Source organism: Oncorhynchus nerka, linkage group LG4 (genome assembly GCF_034236695.1).
Source record: "Oncorhynchus nerka isolate Pitt River linkage group LG4, Oner_Uvic_2.0, whole genome shotgun sequence".
NCBI classification, from domain to species: Eukaryota; Metazoa; Chordata; class Actinopteri; order Salmoniformes; family Salmonidae; genus Oncorhynchus; species Oncorhynchus nerka.
The window spans coordinates 25,840,145-25,859,580 of record NC_088399.1 but is presented as its reverse complement, the minus strand read 5'-3'; the positions used below and the strand labels follow the sequence as shown (position 1 = coordinate 25,859,580).

Here is a 19,436-nt window from a genome sequence, read left to right as displayed (position 1 = left end):
GGGACAAACGAGTGACGAAGCGCGTAAAAATCGTCTGTCCTTGGTTGCAGCACTGACTGCCAAGTTCCAAACTGCCTCTGGAAGCAACATCAGCACAATAACTGTTCGTAAGGAGCTTCATGAAATGTTTCTCCATGGCCGAGCAGCCGCACACAAGTCTAACAAAACCATGCAAAGTGCCAAGCGTCAGCTGGAGTGGTGGAACGTACACCGCTATTGGACTCTGGAGCAGTGGAAACGCGTTCTCTGGAGTAATGAATCACTAATGCTCTCGTGGGTGAATGGAAGCAAATCCCCGCAGCAATGTTCCAACATCTAGTGGGAACCCTTCCCAGAAGAGTGGACGCTGGCCAGCAGGGATGTTCTTGTCCCATCGTGCTCTAGCGACTCCTGTGGCGGGCCGGGTGCAATGCACGCTGACACGATCACCAGGCGTACGGTATTTCCTCCGACATATTGGTGCAGCTGGCTTCCGGGTTAAGTGGGTATTGTGTCAAGAAGCAGTGCGGTTTGGCTGGGTTGTGTTTCGGAGGACAGACGGCTCTCGACCTTCGCCTCTCCCGAGTCCGAACGGGAGTTGCAGCGTTGGGACAAGACAGTAACTACCAAATGGATACCATGAAATTGGGGAGAAAAAGGAGACAAAAAAAGGAAAAAAGGGTGCGTGTTAAAAGGGGAAAGGGTTCCTGAACAACTCTCCCTGGGGTTACAGTATCCATGGGAAACAGCTTTTCGGGTTTCCCTAGTACTGGAGAGCTAGACTTAAAGATGCAGCCCGGGTTCTAAAGCACAAAAAAATGTGCAACATATTGTACACTTAAAAAAAGTTGTCAGTATGATATGTTATTATAAATAATAATCATAGCAGGACGTAACATCATACGAAACAGAAAATAAAACATTTTTAAAAAATAAACATTTTGGCTCGTGAGAACCTCTCAAAATTACTGTCTGAAATTATATAAAAGTTTTACTTCTAGTCCTGGAGAGGAGATATCTCCTTCTGTGACAATCTGATTTCACCCCTAGAGTTTTTGGTCCATATTTCGGTGAGGATAGATGGTATGCTATGGTTCAGCTCAATCAAATAAAATGTAATTGGGTAAAATACACATGTTTAGCGGATGTTATTGCGGGTGTAGCGAAATGCTTGCGTTTCTAGCTCCAACAGTACAAATCAAATTTTATTTGTCACATACACATGGTTAGCAGATGTTAATGCGAGTGTAGCGAAATGCTTGTGCTTCTAGTTCCGACAATGCAGTAATAACCAACGAGTAATCTAACCTAACAATTCCAAAACCACTACTTTATACACACACAAGTGTAAAGGGACCCAAGTTAAACAATTTAAAGGCAATGCTACCAAATACTAATTGAGTGTATGTAAACTTCTGACCCACTGGGAATTTGACAAAATAAATAAAAGCTGAAATAAATCACTCTACTATTATTCTGACATTTCACATTCTTCAAAAAAAAGTGGGGATCCTAACTGGCCTATGACAGGGAATTTTAACTAGGATTAAATGTCAGGAATTGTGAAAAACTGAGTTTAAATGTAGGCTAAGGTGTATGTAAACTTTCGACATCAACTGTACATAAGAGAAGAGTACTGCAAAATATGTAAACATTATTTAAGTGGCCAGTGATTTCAAGTCTATTTGTATGAATTGAGGATCAGCGAAGTGGAAGTGTTCTTTGGGCCTTGTGCTTAATGATGAGCTTGGAGGGTACCGTGGTGTTGAATGCTGAGCTATAGCCAATGAACAGCATTCTTACATGGGTATTCCTCTTGTCCAGATGGGATAGGGCAGTGTGCAGGCAATTGCATAGTCTATGGATCTATTGGGGTGGTAAACAAATTGAAATGGTTTAGGGTATCAGGTAAGGTAGAGGTGATATGATCCTTGACTAGTTTCTCAAAGCACTTCATGATGACGGAAGTGAGTGCTATGAGGCAATAGTTATTTAGTTCAGTTACCTTTGCTTTCTTGGTACAGGAACAATGGTGGCCATCTTGAAGCAGGCCTTTCTAATCGACCTGGCCCGGGTACCTGGCCCGGGTATCCTGGAAGGACATTGACCTCATCCCGTCAGTTGAGGATGCCTGGTCATTCTTTAAAAGTAACTTCCTCACCATTTTAGATAAGCATGCTCCGTTCAAAAAATGCAGAACCAAGAACAGATACAGCCCTTGGTTCACTCCAGACCTGACTGCCCTCGACCAGCACAAAAACATCCTGTGGCGGACTGCAATAGCATCGAATAGCCCCCCGTGATATGCAACTGTTCAGGGAAGTCAGGAACCAATACACACAGTCAGTCAGGAAAGCTAAGGCCAGCTTCTTCAGGCAGAAGTTTGCATCCTGTAGCTCCAACTCCAAAAAGTTCTGGGACACTGAAGTCCATGGAGAACAAGAGCACCTCCTCCCAGCTGCCCACTGCACTGAGGCTAGGTAACACGGTCTCCACCGATAAATCCACGATTATCGAAAGCTTCAATAAGCACTTCTCAACGGCTGGCCATGCCTTCCGCCTGGCTACTCCAACCTCGGCCAACAGCTCCGCCCCCCGCAGCTCCTCGCCCAAGCCTCTCCAGGTTCTCCTTTACCCAAATCCAGATAGCAGATGTTCTGAAAGAGCTGCAAAACCTAGACCCGTACAAATCAGCTGGGCTTGACAATCTGGACCCTCTATTTCTGAAACTATCTGCCGCCATTGTCGCAACCCCTATTACCAGCCTGTTCAACCTCTCATATCGTCTGAGATCCCCAAGGATTGGAAAGCTGCCGCAGTCATCCCCCTCTTCAAAGGGGGAGACACCCTGGACCCAAACTGCTATAGACCTATATCCATCCTGCCCTGCCTATCTAAGGTCTTTGAAAGCCAAGTCAACAAACAGGTCACTGACCATCTCGAATCCCACCGTACCTTCTCCGCTGTGCAATCTGGTTTCCGAGCCGGTCACGGGTGCACCTCAGCCACGCTCAAGGTACTAAACGATATCATAACCGCCATCGATAAAAGACAGTACTGTGCAGCCGTCTTCATCGACCTCGCCAAGGCTCAATAGCCTCGGTTTCTCGGATGACTGCCTTGCCTGGTTCACCAATTACTTTGCAGACAGAGTTCAGTGTGTCAAATCGGAGGGCATGCTGTCCGGTCCTCTGGCAGTCTCTATGGGGGTGCCACAGGGTTCAATTCTCGGGCCGACTCTTTTCTCTGTATATATCAATGATGTTGCTCTTGCTGCGGGCGATTCCCTGATCCACCTCTACGCAGACGACACCATTCTATATACTTTCGGCCCGTCATTGGACACTGTGCTATCTAACCTCCAAACGAGCTTCAATGCCATACAGCACTCCTTCCGTGGCCTCCAACTGCTCTTAAACGCGAGTAAAACCAAATGCATGCTTTTCAACCGATCGCTGCCTGCACCCACATGCCCGACTAGCATCACCACCCTGGATGGTTCCGACCTTGAATATGTGGACATCTATAAGTACCTAGGTGTCTGGCTAGACTGCAAACTCTCCTTCCAGACTCACATCAAACATCTCCAATCGAAAATCAAATCAAGAGTCGGCTTTCTATTCCGCAACAAAGCCTCCTTCACTCACGCCGCCAAGCTTACCCTAGTAAAACTGACTATCCTACCGATCCTCGACTTCGGCGATGTCATCTACAAAATGGCTTCCAACACTCTACTCAGCAAACTGGATGCAGTCTATCACAGTGCCATCCGTTTTGTCACCAAAGCACCTTATACCACCCACCACTGCGACTTGTATGCTCTAGTCGGCTGGCCCTCGCTACATATTTGTCGCCAGACCCACTGGCTCCAGGTCATCTACAAGTCCATGCTAGGTAAAGCTCCGCCTTATCTCAGTTCACTGGTCACGATGGCAACACCCATTCGTAGCACGCGCTCCAGCAGGTGTATCTCACTGATCATCCCTAAAGCCAACACCTCATTTGGCCGCCTTTCGTTCCAGTACTCTGCTGCCTGTGACTGGAACGAACTGCAAAAATCGCTGAAGTTGGAGACTTTTATCTCCCTCACCAACTTCAAACATCAGCTATCCGAGCAGCTAACCGATCGCTGCAGCTGTACATAGTCTATTGGTAAATAGCCCACCCATTTTCACCTACCTCATTCCCATACTGTTTTTATACAGTTTATTTTTAAAGTTTTTTTTTATTTACTTTTCTGCTCTTTTGCACACCAATATCTCTACCTGTACATGACCATCTGATCATTTATCACTCCAGTGTTAATCTGCAAAATTGTATTATTCGCCTACCTCCTCATGCCTTTTGCACACATTGTATATAGACTGCCCATTTTTTTTCTACTGTGTTATTGACTTGTTAATTGTTTACTCCATGTGTAACTCTGTGTTGTCTGTTCACACTGCTATGCTTTATCTTGGCCAGGTCGCAGTTGCAAATGAGAACTTGTTCTCAACTAGCCTACCTGGTTAAATAAAGGTGAAATAAAAATAATTTAAAAAGCATGTGGGGACAGTAAACTGGGATAGGGAGAGATTGAATATGTCCGTAAACACACCAACCAGCTGGTCTGCGCATGCTCTGATGCGGCTAGTGATGCCGTGTGGGCCAGCAGCCTTGCGAGGGTTAACACGCTTAAAATGTCTTACGTTGGCCAAAGAGACGGAAAGCCCACATTCACTGGTAGCGGGCCGCTTCTGCGTCACTGTGTTGTCCTCAAAGCAGGCGAAGGTGTTTAGTTTGTCCGGAAGCAAGACGTCGGTGTCCGTGACTAGGCTGGTTCTCTTTGTTGTCCGTGATTGTCTGTAGACCCTGCCACATGTCTTGTGTTGAATTGCGACTCCACTTTGTCTCTATACTAACGTTTTGCCTGTTTGATTGCATTGCGGAGGGAATAACTACACTGTTTGTATGGTTTTAATAGTCAGAGTGGGTACAACATCTCCTATACACTTCATGAGAAATCAGTCACTGTATCAGTGTATTCATCAATGTTATTCTCAGAGGATACATATCCCAGTCAACATGATCAAAACAATTTGAAGTGTGGATTCCGATTGGTCAGCCCAACATTGAATAGTCGTTAGCACGGGTACTTACTGTTTGAGTTTCTGCCTATAGGAAGGGAGGAGCAAAATGGAGTCATGATCAGATTTGCAGAAGGGAGGGAAGGGGTGGGCTATGTAGGCATCTCGGGAGTTGGAGTTGCAGTGGTCAAGTGTTTCACTGCAGTCAATGTGTTGATAGAACTTCGGCAGCGGTTTCCTCAAATTTTCTTTGTTAACCTCAACCTATGGGGGCGCTGTGTCATTATTGGATAAAAAGACGTGCCCGTTTTAAGCGCAATATTTTGTCACGTAAAGATGCTCGACTATGCATGGAATTGACAGCCTTGGAAAGACAAAACTCTGACGTTTCCAAAACTGCAAAGATATTATCTGTGAGTGCCCCAGAACTAATGCTACAGGCGAAACCAAGATGAAGTTTCATACTGGAAATGCCCCAGATTCTGAAGGCGCTGTGTTCCAATGTCTCCTTATATGGCTGTCAATGCGCCAGGAATGAGCCTGCCCTTTGTGTCGTTTCTCCAAGGTGTCTGCAGCATTGTGACGTGTTTGTAGGCATATCATTGGAAGATTGACCATAAGAGACTACATTTACCTGGTGTCCCGCCCGGTGTCCTGTGTCGAAATGATTGCGTAATCTGTAGGTCCATGCGCGTTCCATTTCTTCAGAAGAGAAAGTCAACTGCCACGAAGGATTTTATCGTCGATAGATATGTGAAAAACACCTTGAGGATTGATTCTAAAAATCGGTTTGCCATGTTTCTGTCGATATTATGGAGTTAATTTGGAAAAAAGTTTGCGTTTTAATGACTTCATTTTTTTTTTTTTTTCAAACGTGATGAACAAAACGGAGCGATTAGTCGACACAAATAATATTTTTTTGTAAAAACGGAACATTTGCTATCTAACTGAGAGTCTCCTCATTGAAAACATCCGAAGTTCTTCAAAGGTAAATGATTTTATTTGAATCCTTTTCTGGTTTTTGTGAAAATGTTGCATGCTGAAAGACAGGCATAATCTTATGCTAGGCTATCAATACTGTTACACAAATGCTTGTTTAGCTATGGTTCAAAAGCATATTTTGAAAATCTGAGATGACAGTGTTGTTAACAAAAGCCTAAGCTTGAGAGCAAATAGATTAATTTCATTTCATTTGCGATTTTCATGAATAGTTAACGTTGTGTTATGCTAATGAGCTTGCGGATAGATTTACACAATCCTGGATACAGGTTTTTTTCGTAGCTAAACGTGACGCAGAAAACGGAGCGATTTGTCCTAAACAAATAATCTTTCAGGAAAAACTGAACATTTGCTATCTGAGTCTCCTCATTGAAAACATCCGAAGTTTTTCAAAAGGTAAATGATTTTATTTGAATGCTTTTCTGTTTTTTGTGAAAATGTTGCCTGCTGAATGCTAACGCTAAATGCTACGCTGAATGCTATGCTAGCTATCAATACTGTTACACAAATGCTTGTTTTGCAATGGTTGAGAAGCATATTTTGAAAATCTGAGATGACAGTGTTGTTAACAAAAGGCTAAGCTTGAGAGCAAATAGATTAATTTCATTTCATTTGCGATTTTCATGAATAGTTAACGTTGCGTTATGGTAATGAGCTTGAGGCTGTAGTCACGATACCGGATCCGGGATGGCTCGACGCAAGAAGTTAAAATCCCCAGCAAAAATAAATACGGCCTCAGGATGTGTGGTTTCCAGCTTGCAGTGAAGGTCTTTGAGGGCCGTCGTGGTATCGGCTTGAGGGGGAATATACACGGCTGTGACTATAACCGAAGATAATTCTCTCTCCGGAGGTAACACGGTCGGTATTTGATTGTGAGATATTGTAGGTCAGGTGAACAAAAGGACTTGAGTTCCTGTATGTTATCACAATCATAGTTAATCATGAAACATACACCCCAGCGCTCCTTCTTCCCAGAGAGATATTTATTCCTGTCTGAGCGATGAACTGAGAAGCCAAATGCAATGTTTCCGTGAAACAGAGTAAGTTACAAGTCCTGATGTGTCATTGGAAGGAAATTCTTCCAGAGAAGTCCACTCCGAATACCTCTTCTCCTCTGGCGATGTTTTAGATCAGCCTCTGGAATCAGTTAAACTGCCTTGGGGGATACGAACAAAGGATCCAATTCAAGAAAGTCGTATTCCTGGTCATAATGCTGGTGAGTTACCGTCACTCTGATATCCAAAAGTTATTCCCGGCTGTATGTAATTACACAAAAGAAAATCTGGCCTAATAACCTAAGAAATAACACATACAGTCGTGGGCAAAAGTTGAGAATGACACAAATATTAATTTTCACAAAGTCTGCTGCCTCAGTTTCTATGATGGCAATTTGCATATACTCCAGAATGTTATGAAAAGTGATCAGATGAATTGCAATTAATTGCAAAGTCCCTCTTTGCCATGCAAATTAACTGAACCTCCCCCCCCAAAAAAAACATTTCCACTACATTTCAGCCCTGTCACAAAAGGACCAGCTGACATGTCAGTGATGATCTCGTTAACACAGGTGTGGGTGTTGACGAGGACAAGACTGGAGAGCACTCTGTCATGCTGGATGAGTTCGAATAACCTACTGGAAGCTTCAAAAGGAGGGTGGTGCTTGGAATCATTGTTCTTCCTCTGTCAACCATGGTTACCTGCAAGGAAACACGTGCAGTCATTGCGTTGAACAAAAAGGACTTCACAGGCAAGGATATTGCTGCCAGTAAGATTGCACCCAAATCAACCATTTATCAGATCCTCAACAACTTCAAGGAGAGTGGTTCAATTGTGAAGAAGGCTTCAGGGCACCCAAGAAAGTCCAGCAAGCGCCAGGACCGTCTCCTAAAGTTGATCCAGCTGCGAGATCGGGGCACCACCAGTACAGAGCTAGCTCAGGAATGGCAGTAGGCAGGTGTGAGTGCATCTGCACGCACAGTGAGGCGAAGACTTTTGGAGGATGGCCTGGTGTCAAGAAAGGCAGGAAAAACATCAGGGACAGACTGATATTCTGCAAAAGGTACAGGGATTGGACTGCTGAGGACTGGGGTAAAGTCATTTTCTCTGATAAATCCCCTTTCCGATTGTTTAGGGCATCCATAAAAAAAGCTTGTCCGGAGAAGACAAGTTGAGCGCTATATCAGTCCTGTGTCACACCAACAGTAAAGCATCCTGAGACCACTCATGTGTGGGGTTGCTTCTCAGCCAAGGGAGTGGGCTCACTCACAATTTTGCCTAAGAACACAGCCATAAATAAAGACTGGTACCAACATCCTCCGAGAGCAACTTCTCCCAACCATCCAGGAACAGTTTGGTGACGAACAATGCCTTTTCCAGCATGATGAAGCACCTTGCCATAAGGCAAAAGTGATAACTAAGTGGCTCAGGGAACAAAACATCGATATTTTGGGTCCATGGCCAGGAAACTCCCCAGACCTTAATCCCATTGGGAACTTGTGGTCAATCCTCAAGAGGCGGGTAGACAAACAAAAACACACAAATTCTGACAAACTCCAAGAATTGATTATGCAAGAATTGGCTGCCATCAGTGGCCCAGAAGTTAATTGACAGCATGCCAGGGCGGATTGCAGAGGTCGTGAAAAATAAGGGTCAACACTGCAAAAATTGACTCTTTGCATCAACTTCATGTAATTGTCAATAAAAGCCTTTGACTCCTTATGAAACGCTTGTAATTATACTTCAGTATTCCATAGCAACACATGACAAAAACATCTAAAGACACTGAAGCAGCAAACTATGTGGAAATTAATATTTGTGTCATTCTCAACTTTTGGCCATGACTTTACAAAAACAAAATACTGTAAAGTTGCCTAGGAGCTAGAAGCATGGCTCCCCTTTCTGTCAGTGCCATTTCTGGCTATTCTACAGTTAACCATTTAAATGTAATGACAAAATGTTGATTTTCACCTAAATAGACATACCCAAAAGTAACTGCTATCCGTGTAATTACATGATTCTGACATGCCAAAACTTGGTATATTTGGAAAGAAGACGCAGAAATGGTCAGAAGATAGGAGTTACATAGTTCAGAATACACAAGATCACACACACAAAATCACAGTTTTTTATTTTGAAAGTCATCTTTCAATGACAATCTATAAGTGAATTGATTCCCAGAGCTGGAAACATGTTCGATGGCTTCCACAACATGTGAACAATCAGGGAAAACAATGGATTGATAGACCTAACAAATAAAAATGGACAGATGGTTTTAGTAAGTGGTGTTAGGTGTGGTCACGGGACGTTTCGTATCCCTAAACCTCTCCAAAGTGGCATATGTCGCTATTTTCTTCTTGAACTGCACTGTTGGTCAAGGGCTTGTAAGTAAGCATTTCACAGTAAAGTCCACACTTGTTGTATTTGGCGCATATGACAAATAAAGTTTGATTTGATTTTGATATGTCTGTAAATTAGACAATTCCAGTGCCATTACATATTTGCAATCCCTAAATGTATTTGTTCAGCATTAAAACACAATTTCTACCATATCAACCTCACTTAAACAGTGTAGTGGTGTTATGGGGTATCCATGGTACATTCAGGTGTCCTTTCACTTCTCCAAAGTGTCCAAATGTGGTAATTGCACTGTTTTTGCACACTGGATGTGCCTAAATGTTATTGTTCGCTATAAAAACAAAATCTCTACAACACCAACATCTCTCAAACATTGTGGTAGTGTCAGGGGACATCCAAGTGTTTTTCAACCTTCCAAAGTGCCTGAAAGTTTAGCCTAGGCATATCCAATGTATTGGTCCCACATACAAATGAACTGTTTACAAAAACAATATAAAAGCAAGAGATACACAGTACCAGTCAAAACTTGACACACCTACTCATTCCAGGATTTTGCTTTATTTTTAAATAGTAGAATAATAGTGAAGACATCAAAACTATGAAATAACACATATGGAATCATGTAGTAACAAAAACAAAGTGTTAAACAATTAAAAATATATTTTACATTTGAGATTCTACAAAGTAGCCACCCTTTGCCTTAATGACAGCCTTGCACATTGTACATTCTCTCCACCAACTCCATGAGGTAGTCACATGGAATGCATTTCAATTAACAGGCGTGCCTTGTTAAAAGTTAAGGAAAGAAATTCCACAAATGAATGCATTTGAGCCAATCAGTTGTGTTGTGACATGGTAGGGGTGGTATACAGAAGATATCCCTGTTTGGTAAAGACCAAGTCCATATTATGGCAAGAACAGCTCTAATAATCAAAGAGAAACGACAGTCCATTATTTTAAGACATGAAGGTCAGTCAAACCGGAACATTTCAAGAACTTGCAGTCACAAAAACCATTGAGCGCTATGATGAAACTGGCTCTCATGAGGACCGTCACAGGAAAGGAAGACCCAGAGTTACCTCTGCTGCAGAGGATAAGTTCATTAAAGTTACCAGCCTAAGAAATTGCAGGCCAAATAAATGCCCCCCCAGAGTTCAAGTAACAGACATCTCAACATCAACTGTTCAGAGGAGAATGCGTGAATCAGGCCTTCATGGTCGAATTGCTGCAAAGAAACCACTACTAAAGGACAACAATAAAAATAGATTTGCTTGGGCCAAAAAACACAAGCAATGAACATTAGACCAGTGGAAATCTGTCCTTCGGTCTGATGAGTCAAAATGTGTGATTTTGGTTCCAACTGCCGTGTCATTGTGAGACACGAAGTAGGTGAACGGATGATCTACGCATGTGTGGTTCCCACCGTGAAGCATGGAGGTGGTGGTGTGATGGTGCGGCTGTCTGTGATTTATTTAGAATTCAAGGCACACTTAACCAGCATGGCTACCACAGCATTCTGCAGTGATATGCCATCAAATCTAGTTTGCACTTAGTGGGACTATCGTTTGTGTTTCAAAGGGACAATGATCCAACACATCTCTAGGCTGTGTAAGGGCTATTTGTCCAAGAAGGAGAGTGATGGAGTGCTGCATCAGATGACCTGGACTCCACAATCACCCGACCTCAATCTAATTTAAATGGTTTGGGATGAGTTGGACGGCAGAGTGAAGGAAAAGCAGCCAACAAGTGCTCAGCATATGTGGGAACTTCAAGACTGTTGGAAAATCATTCCAGGTGAAGCTGGTTGAATGAATGCCAACAGTGTGCAAAGCTGTCATCAAGGCAAAGGGTGGCTACTTTGAATAATCTCAAATATAACATTAGTTTGATTTGTTTAACACTTTTTTGGTTAATACATGTTTCTATATGTGTTATTTCATAATTTTGATGTGTTCACTATTATTCTACAATGTAGAAAATTGTAAAAAATAAAGAAATCCCTTGACTGAGTAGGTGTGTCCAAACTTGTTACTGGTACTGTACATAAAAAACTAACTTGGTTACACACGTGTCCTTCACAAAAAAAAGGTACAAAAATAGAAATAAGCTTTACTATTTACAAATGGCAGTCGTGTTCGTTTTACATCCCAGGTGTAGATGATTAGATTTCACTTTCACCGTAGCTTGTGCATGTCATGAGTCTTTGAAGCAGTCCCTCTCTACCAGGAAACAAAAAGCGAACTGGCATTTCGGACAGAAGATCTGGCATTTTACCCTCCAGATTTTCCTTTTGTCATGTGTGTTAGATAGTGGCACTCATCTTGAGTGGGTGTTCTTGTGATGGTTATGAGGTTGCTTTGGGCCCCCAATTCAACTATTTCCAACACCAGCTGCTCTCGGAAGGCCAACTGGGAAAGAGGAGCTTGACCTTTTGCTTTGGCCATATGCTTGTGGAGAATGAAAGTATTTACTGTAGCATATTCCACAAAGTGTTAAAAAAAAAGTTTTAAATCTACCACTTCCTGGTCTTGTGGAGGACCTGGTAGTAGCCTATCAGAACATCAGATAGGTTGACACCCCCCATGATAGCATTGTAGTCCTTCTCAGAAACAGTTAGAGATATTCTTCCTTTTTCACCCTCCTTGAGACATGGTTGTTATTGAATGCCTTATGCTGTGTGGTGAGTATGGTTACTTCGCTAGTGATCTTCCATTTCACAAAAAGCAGCTTGTTAGTCCTGATCGACAGTATGGTCCCCCTCTCCGCTGTCTTTGTCATGTCGTTTTGGCTTGGGGAAACCGATTCTGTTAGGATGAATGGTGCCACAAGACACTATTTTCTTTTTCAAGAGGTCTATTAAAAGTGGATGTGGAACCATCAGATGGGTCAAGGGGTCTATTAAAAGTGGATGTGGAACCATCAGATGGGGTGATTGACATAGCAGTGTGGGTGAAGACGTTGACCGGCTGGGGCGCTTGCTGGGGAGGGATGGTGCCCAAATGTCATCCTCCATATCCTCTGATTCCTCCACTCTTGTGAATTAAATAAATGTATATATTGTTGAAGACACAGAATTACAGTTGACTATATTTACAAAATATTACTGTAAACACACTAAGCCTAAACTGTATCTATACAGTGACTCACATAGGTGTGAAGCACACACACAATGCAAACAGTGAAAACCACAAATAAACAATGGCTAGGAGAGTTTAGTGACCTCTCCAATGTTACAAGGATGAAACTTAGAACAGTGAACTAATATGAAACATAGAAATTACTTGTTACATAGGCCTATGTAAACTAAATCCAATGCACAAATAGCAGATCCAAAGCACAAATAGCAGAATACATTTAATTTTTTATACGTTTTTAGAAAATTATCGATATAAAGTCATGAAAATAATTTACTTACAGAGCTAAAAGTGGATCCAATCCTCCTAGAAAGCAATCTTCCTCGGCTGAGTCGAAATAATCGCTGCCCAAATCTCTCCCCTGATCCGAGATCAGTATACATTTTTTCTAGCTTCCTGTTCGATATTCTTAGCCCCCCTTTTTCTTCCTTGAGAAGCGATATTTTATGCTAAAGCGATGAAATTATAGAGATGAAATCTGTTTACAATGTAATGTAGCGTGCTCAGTGCGTCTCGTCTCTGAGCCAGGTAGCAATAGTTTGTATTACGCATAAAATGTTCTAGGCCTTGCTTTGTCCACCCAGGCCAACTGCATATTCCTGAAAAGCTTATCCCATTGGCTACAAGACTGTCAAGGTGCCATAGTAGCCAATACCCTGTGTAAAGGATTCCTACAGCGACATCATATTTTTGATGAGCAAAAAGTCACTTGGTGGACATTTGATGTTGCCATTAAGTCATATATCATCAGATAACATTGGCAATAGGCTAGATTTGTTCCTTTATTTAACCTTTATTTAACCACTTTAAAAATATATATATATATATTTAACTAGGCAAGTCAGTTAAGAACAAATTCTTATTTTCAATGACGGCCTAGGAACAGTGGGTTAACTGCCTGTTCAGGGGCAAAACGACAGATTTGTACCTTTGTTAGCTCGGGGATTCGAACTTGCAACCTTCCGGTTACTAGTCCAACGCTCTAACCACTAGGCTACCCTGCCACCCCAACCTACCAACCTAAGTATTAATTTTATACCCCCATGTAGCTATAGCTCAAACACAGACCAAATGGAAGCTTACCTTGTAAGATGTTTGCTGAAAACATTGTGTAAAATAAACATTTTTACTCTCGGGACTGGTGATCAATAACAGTAGGTCACAGGCAAACAAATAAGACATAATCATGATCTGCAGCGCTAACAGAAATGTAGGTAGCAACTATCTTGAAATTAGGTCATTGGCTTGGCCTGCCCTTATACATTAGTATGCCCATATAATGTAGTAAGTCAAATCAAAGTTTATTTGTCACGTGCACCGAATACAACAGGTATAGACTTTACAGTGAAATGCTTACTTACAGGCTCTAACCAATAATGCAAAAAAGGTATTAGGTGAACAATAGGTAAGTAAAGAAATAGAACAGCAAAAAGACGGGCTATATACAGTAGCGAGGCTACATACAGACACCGGTTAGACAGGCAGATTGAGGCCACACCAAAGATTTTAAGGCACAGATCAATAACCAAGATACTCAGCTTTCTGCAGACAGACACCCTGCTTTTGCAGCTAGGGGCTAGCATTCTCATTGAACTGAATTGAAAAAAAAAAATAATAATCTAATAGGCTCCCCAAACATGGGGACTTTACATTTAAGTAGGGATGCATGATATATCGGTAAGCATATCAGAATCGGACGATATTAGCCAAAAATGACAACATCGGACAAATGTCTAGTTTAACAACGATGTCAAAGCTGACATGTATACCTATATAACGTTAGGTAGATGACGTAATGACACCACGAAAAATACAACGCTACACGCGCAACACAGTATTCCTAACCAGGCCCACAATGTCTGCTGTGTGGATCTACTTTGAAGTTTCAGAGGAAGATAACAAAAAGGCCATATGCAATGTTTGTGCTGTTGTTATTTCCTGAGGGGAGAAAGTGAAATCTTTCAATACCACAAACCTAATTACTCATTTGAAAGTGCATCACCCCCAGACGTTAGGCGACTATTTAGAAGAAAAGCAGAAAAAAAACTAAGTGCACACTTCCAACGACTAAACATGTTCAAGTTGAGCAGTCATTTGAAAAAGTAAGAACATTTCAGCGAGACACCTCAAAGGTAAAATCCATTAATGCCAAGATAATTGCCCTTGACAATCAACCGTTCTCTGTCGTGGATGGTGTTGGCTTTCGCCGACTGGTCGGGCACCTCGAGCCCCGATACACACTTCCAAGCAGGCACTATTTTTCAGATGTTGCTCTACAGTATCGTTGAAACGCACATTCATGAGCTACTTGCTATGGGCATCACTGCTATTTGTTTCACAACTGACATTTGGACCAGCGATATCAGCCCCATGAGCATGCTGAGTCTAACAGCACAGTGGGTCGACAAGGATTTCGTACTGAGGAAAGTCTTATTGCATGCTCAAGAATGTGCTGATTCTCATACTGCTGCTGGCATTTCAATGGCATTTGAGAACATGTGTGAAACTTGGAAACATGAAAACACTCCTAGCTCCATTTGAACAACTGACTGGAGAAATAATCTCATCAACTGCGTCTGCAGCAGACGTGACACCCTCTGTCATGGCATTGAAACGCCTGCTCAACAAAACTTGCAAAAGTACTCTACTAGAGGCTGTGAACAAGTAAGTCATTCTCTCCGAGCCTCTTTACTGTGTCGCCAGCATGCTCGATGCTAGATACAAGGACCGCTACTTCGATGCAGACAAGAAACAGGGTTTACGTGACACAGCTGGACAAGATAGAAACGGACACAGTGACAGTGCGCACTGAAAAGGCCCCCCCGAGAGAAGAGGCCACGGACAGACAGAGCTGAAACTTCACTGCTTGACATGTATGATGAAATCCTGGTTGAGAATGAACCGATTGAACAAAGGAACAACGAAACAGAAGGTCCGTGTGTGTTTCAACTCTAAATGTATTAGAATGCTAAAAAGGCCGCAATTTTTTTTATTATCTATCGGGTATCGGACAAAAATGTAATATTGGTGCATCCCTACATTTAAGGGGTTAACATTAGTATGTTTATCTTCTCTCAGACAGAGAAGTGGGCATAGGGCAGGAAGGCTGGGGGATGAGGAAGGAGTATCAACCACTGTGTGAGGATGATCTCCTATTGAGAACAGTATTAGGTCCATTCAGCTTCTCCACCTCCTCCTAATGACAACAATATCGCATTAATACCTGGGGAGGGGAATGCAAAGGCAGGCAGACAGGGTGTGGAGTTAATGTATACAAAAAAAGAGCAACTACTACCAGTTGTGTTGAAGGGAAACATTTCCACATCAACTTATAAAACCTTTGATCGGACTGTTAGCTTTTTGTCTACTTACACATACACGATTCAGAGTGAAGATACCCAAAGAGGGCCTCAATTAGAGGTTGACCGATTAATCGGCATGGCCAATTTCAAGTTTTCATAACAATCGGTAATCTGATTATGGCCGATTACATTGCAATCCATGAGGAAACTGGTTGGCAGGCCACCTGTTACGGCAGTGTAGTGTCAAAATGACCTTGTGGCTGCAAGGAGCCAAGATAAGTTGCTAGCTAGCATTAAACTTATCGTATAAAAAAAAACAATCAATCTTCACATAATCACTAGATAACCACCCATGGTTGATGATATTACTGGGTTAACTAGCTTGTCCTGCTTTGCATATAATCAATGCGGTGCCTGTTAATTTATCATCGAATCACAGCCTACTTCAACTTCGCCAAACGGGCGCATTCGTGAAAAAAGCACGTAAATTGCACAAAAGTACCTAACCATAAACATCAATGCCTTTCTTAAAATCAACACACAGAGTATATATTTTTTTTTAAACCTGCATATTTAGTTAAAATAAATGTTAGCAGGCAATATTATCTAGGGAAATGTTGTCACTTCTCTTGCGTTCAGTGCAAGCCGAGTCAGGGTATATGCAACAGTTTGGGCCGTCTGGCTCATTGCAAACTGTGTTTCTTCCTAACAAAGACCGTAATTAATTTGCCAGAATTGCACATAATTATGACATAACATTGAAGGTTGTGCAATGTAACAGCAATATTTAGACTTATGGAACAGTTCCGTACTTCACTGAAAGAACAAGCGTTTTGTTTTCGAAATGATAGTTTCCGGATTTGACCATAAGACCAAAGGCTCATATTTCTGTGTGTTTATTATAATTAAATCTATGATTTGATATTTGATAGAGCAGTCTGAGCGGTGGTAGGCAGCGGCAGGCTCGTAAGCATTTATTCAAACAGCACTTTACTGCGTTTGCGTGCAGCTCTTAGCAATCAATGCTTGAAGCACAGCGCTGTTAATGACTTCAAGCCTATCAACTCGAGATTAGACTGGCAATACTAAAGTGCCTATAAGAACATCCAATAGTCAAAGGTGTATGAAATACAAATGGTATAGAGAAATAGTCAACGCATCATAATTCCTATAATAACAACCTAAAACTTCTTAACCTCTTAATTAAGTCGACCCCCTACTTTTTCGAACATTCTGTTAAAAATCGCGCAACATTTCAGCGCCTTGCTACTCATGCCAGGAATATAGTATATGCATATGATTAGTATGTGTGGATAGAAAACACTCAGACGTTTATAAAACTGGTTAAATCACGGCTGTGACTATAACAGAACATGTGTTTCATCGAAAAGCGCAGGAAAATCTGATCACTGAAAATGGGAAAATATATCCATGCGCCACTAGAACCCATTGTTGAATGTGAACCACATTAAATGGGGCCGAGGTTGCAATACCTACAGCTTCCACACGATGTCAACAGTCTTGTCATTTGCCTACTATTTGTTTCTTGGTCAAACGGACACGAGGCAGCGCATTTCTTCCGGTCTCCGACCGGATATTTTGGTTGAGATTTACCCGGACATTATTTCCAGACGTACAGCTATAGAATATACATCGCCTCGTGATCAATTTGATCGATTATTAACATTTACTAATACCTAAAGTTGCATTACAAAAGTATTTTGAAGTGTTTTGTGAAAGTTTATCGTCGACTTTTTTAATTTAAAAAAATGACGTTACGTTATAAAACGCTATTTTTTTCCTTGATCACACAGTCTTCATAGATCGATATCTAGGCTATATATGGACCGATTTAATCGGAAAAAAAGACCCAATAGTGATGTTTATGGGACATCTAGGAGTGCCAACAAAGAAGATGGTCAAAGGTAATGAATGTTTTATATTTTATTTGTGCGTTTTGTGTAGCGCCGACTATGCTAATTATTTTGTTTACGTCCCCTGCGGGTCTTTTGGGGTGTTACATGCTATCAGATAATAGCTTCTCATGCTTTCGCCGAAAAGCATTTGAAAAATCTGACTTGTTGCCTGGATTCACAACGAGCGTAGCTTTAATTCAGTACCATGCATGTGTATTTTAATGAACATTTGAGTTTTAACGAGTGCTATTAGCATTTAGCGTAGCGCATTTGCATTTCCAGATGTCTAGATGGGACGCCTGCGTGTCGGGTAGGAGTAAGAGGTTAACTGGGAATATTGAAGAACTGGGAATATTGAAGACTCATGTTAAAAGGAACCACCAGCTTTCATATGTTCTCATGTTCTGAGCAAGGAACTTAAACGGTAGCCTTTATTACATGGCACATATTGCACTTTTACTTTCTTCTCCAACACTGTTTTCGCATTATTTAAACCAAATTGAACATTTCATTATTTATTTGAGACTAAATAGATTTGATGTATTATGTTAAAATAAAAGGGTTCATTGTTCATTCAGTTTTGTTGTAATTGTCATTATTACAAATATATATAAAAAACGGCTGATTAATCGGTACTGGCTTTTTTTGGTCCTCCAAAAACTGGTATCGGAGTTGAAAAATCATAATCGGTCGACCTCTAACCTCAATCCCAAAACACAGAAAGGAAACCAAAAAAACAACAACGTTAGCTACAACTGTAGCATAGTTACGCATAGATGGTGATGAAATACTGTAGCCTCTCTCTCCCCCCTCGCTCACTCTGTCACACACATTCCAGCAACAGTGTTTTATCGGGGGTGTGTTGGGGCCTGTCTGCTGCGGTAGTGCCAGTGTGTTAACACACCATTAATCGCTATGAGATACATCACACTGCTCAGAGTAGGATCGCACACACACAACTCATCATTCACTGTCCCTTATAACCACACAACAGACATCCCACACAGTCGATACACACACCGCCAGACACCACACACAGACAGCTATGTTAGTACAGCAGCCTTACTTGCAAAAATTATAAGAACAATAACAGAGTGGCAGCATGTGATGCATGTTCCTGCGTGCATGTGACTGACTCACCGTCCTGGAGCCGGGTGAGAGGACTCCAGGAGAAAGGTAGGGGTTACCAAGGTTCCCCAAGTGGCCCAGGTTGGATAGGTTACCCAGGTCAGGGATCATTAGTAAGGGATAGCCAGCGTACAGAGATGCCTTGAACAACCCACTGTCGTGTTGCTGTCTCCTCAGAGCTGGGAGAGAGAGGGAGAGAGAGACACTGTATATAGACATAATGACATTTGAAATGTCTTTATTCTTTTGGAACTTCTGAGAGTGTATCGTTTACTGTTAATTTCCATTTATTTCACTTTTGTTTATGATCTACTTCTCTTGCTTTGGCAATGTTAACATATGTTTCCCATGCCAACAGAGAGCCTAAATTGGATTGAAAAAATTGTGTCTGAGTTAACTTCAACAACCATTGACCAACTGCCTCCTCAGAGCTGGGGGATAGACTAGGGATGGGTTGTTGTCAATCTATTATAATCTGTTTAGTTGCTTTGTTAGCATGTAAGACAGTGACATCTCTTGTCAACAGGGCTCATTGAATTGAGAGAGAAATGGGGGGTG

At 41.9% G+C, this 19,436-nt stretch overlaps 1 pseudogene; it reads right to left on the bottom strand.

Moving 5' to 3' along the window:
• The window catches only part of LOC115120981 (transcription factor 7-like 1-B), a 35,607-nt pseudogene that overhangs the window by 14,444 nt on the left and 1,727 nt on the right, over nucleotides 1-19,436 (bottom strand).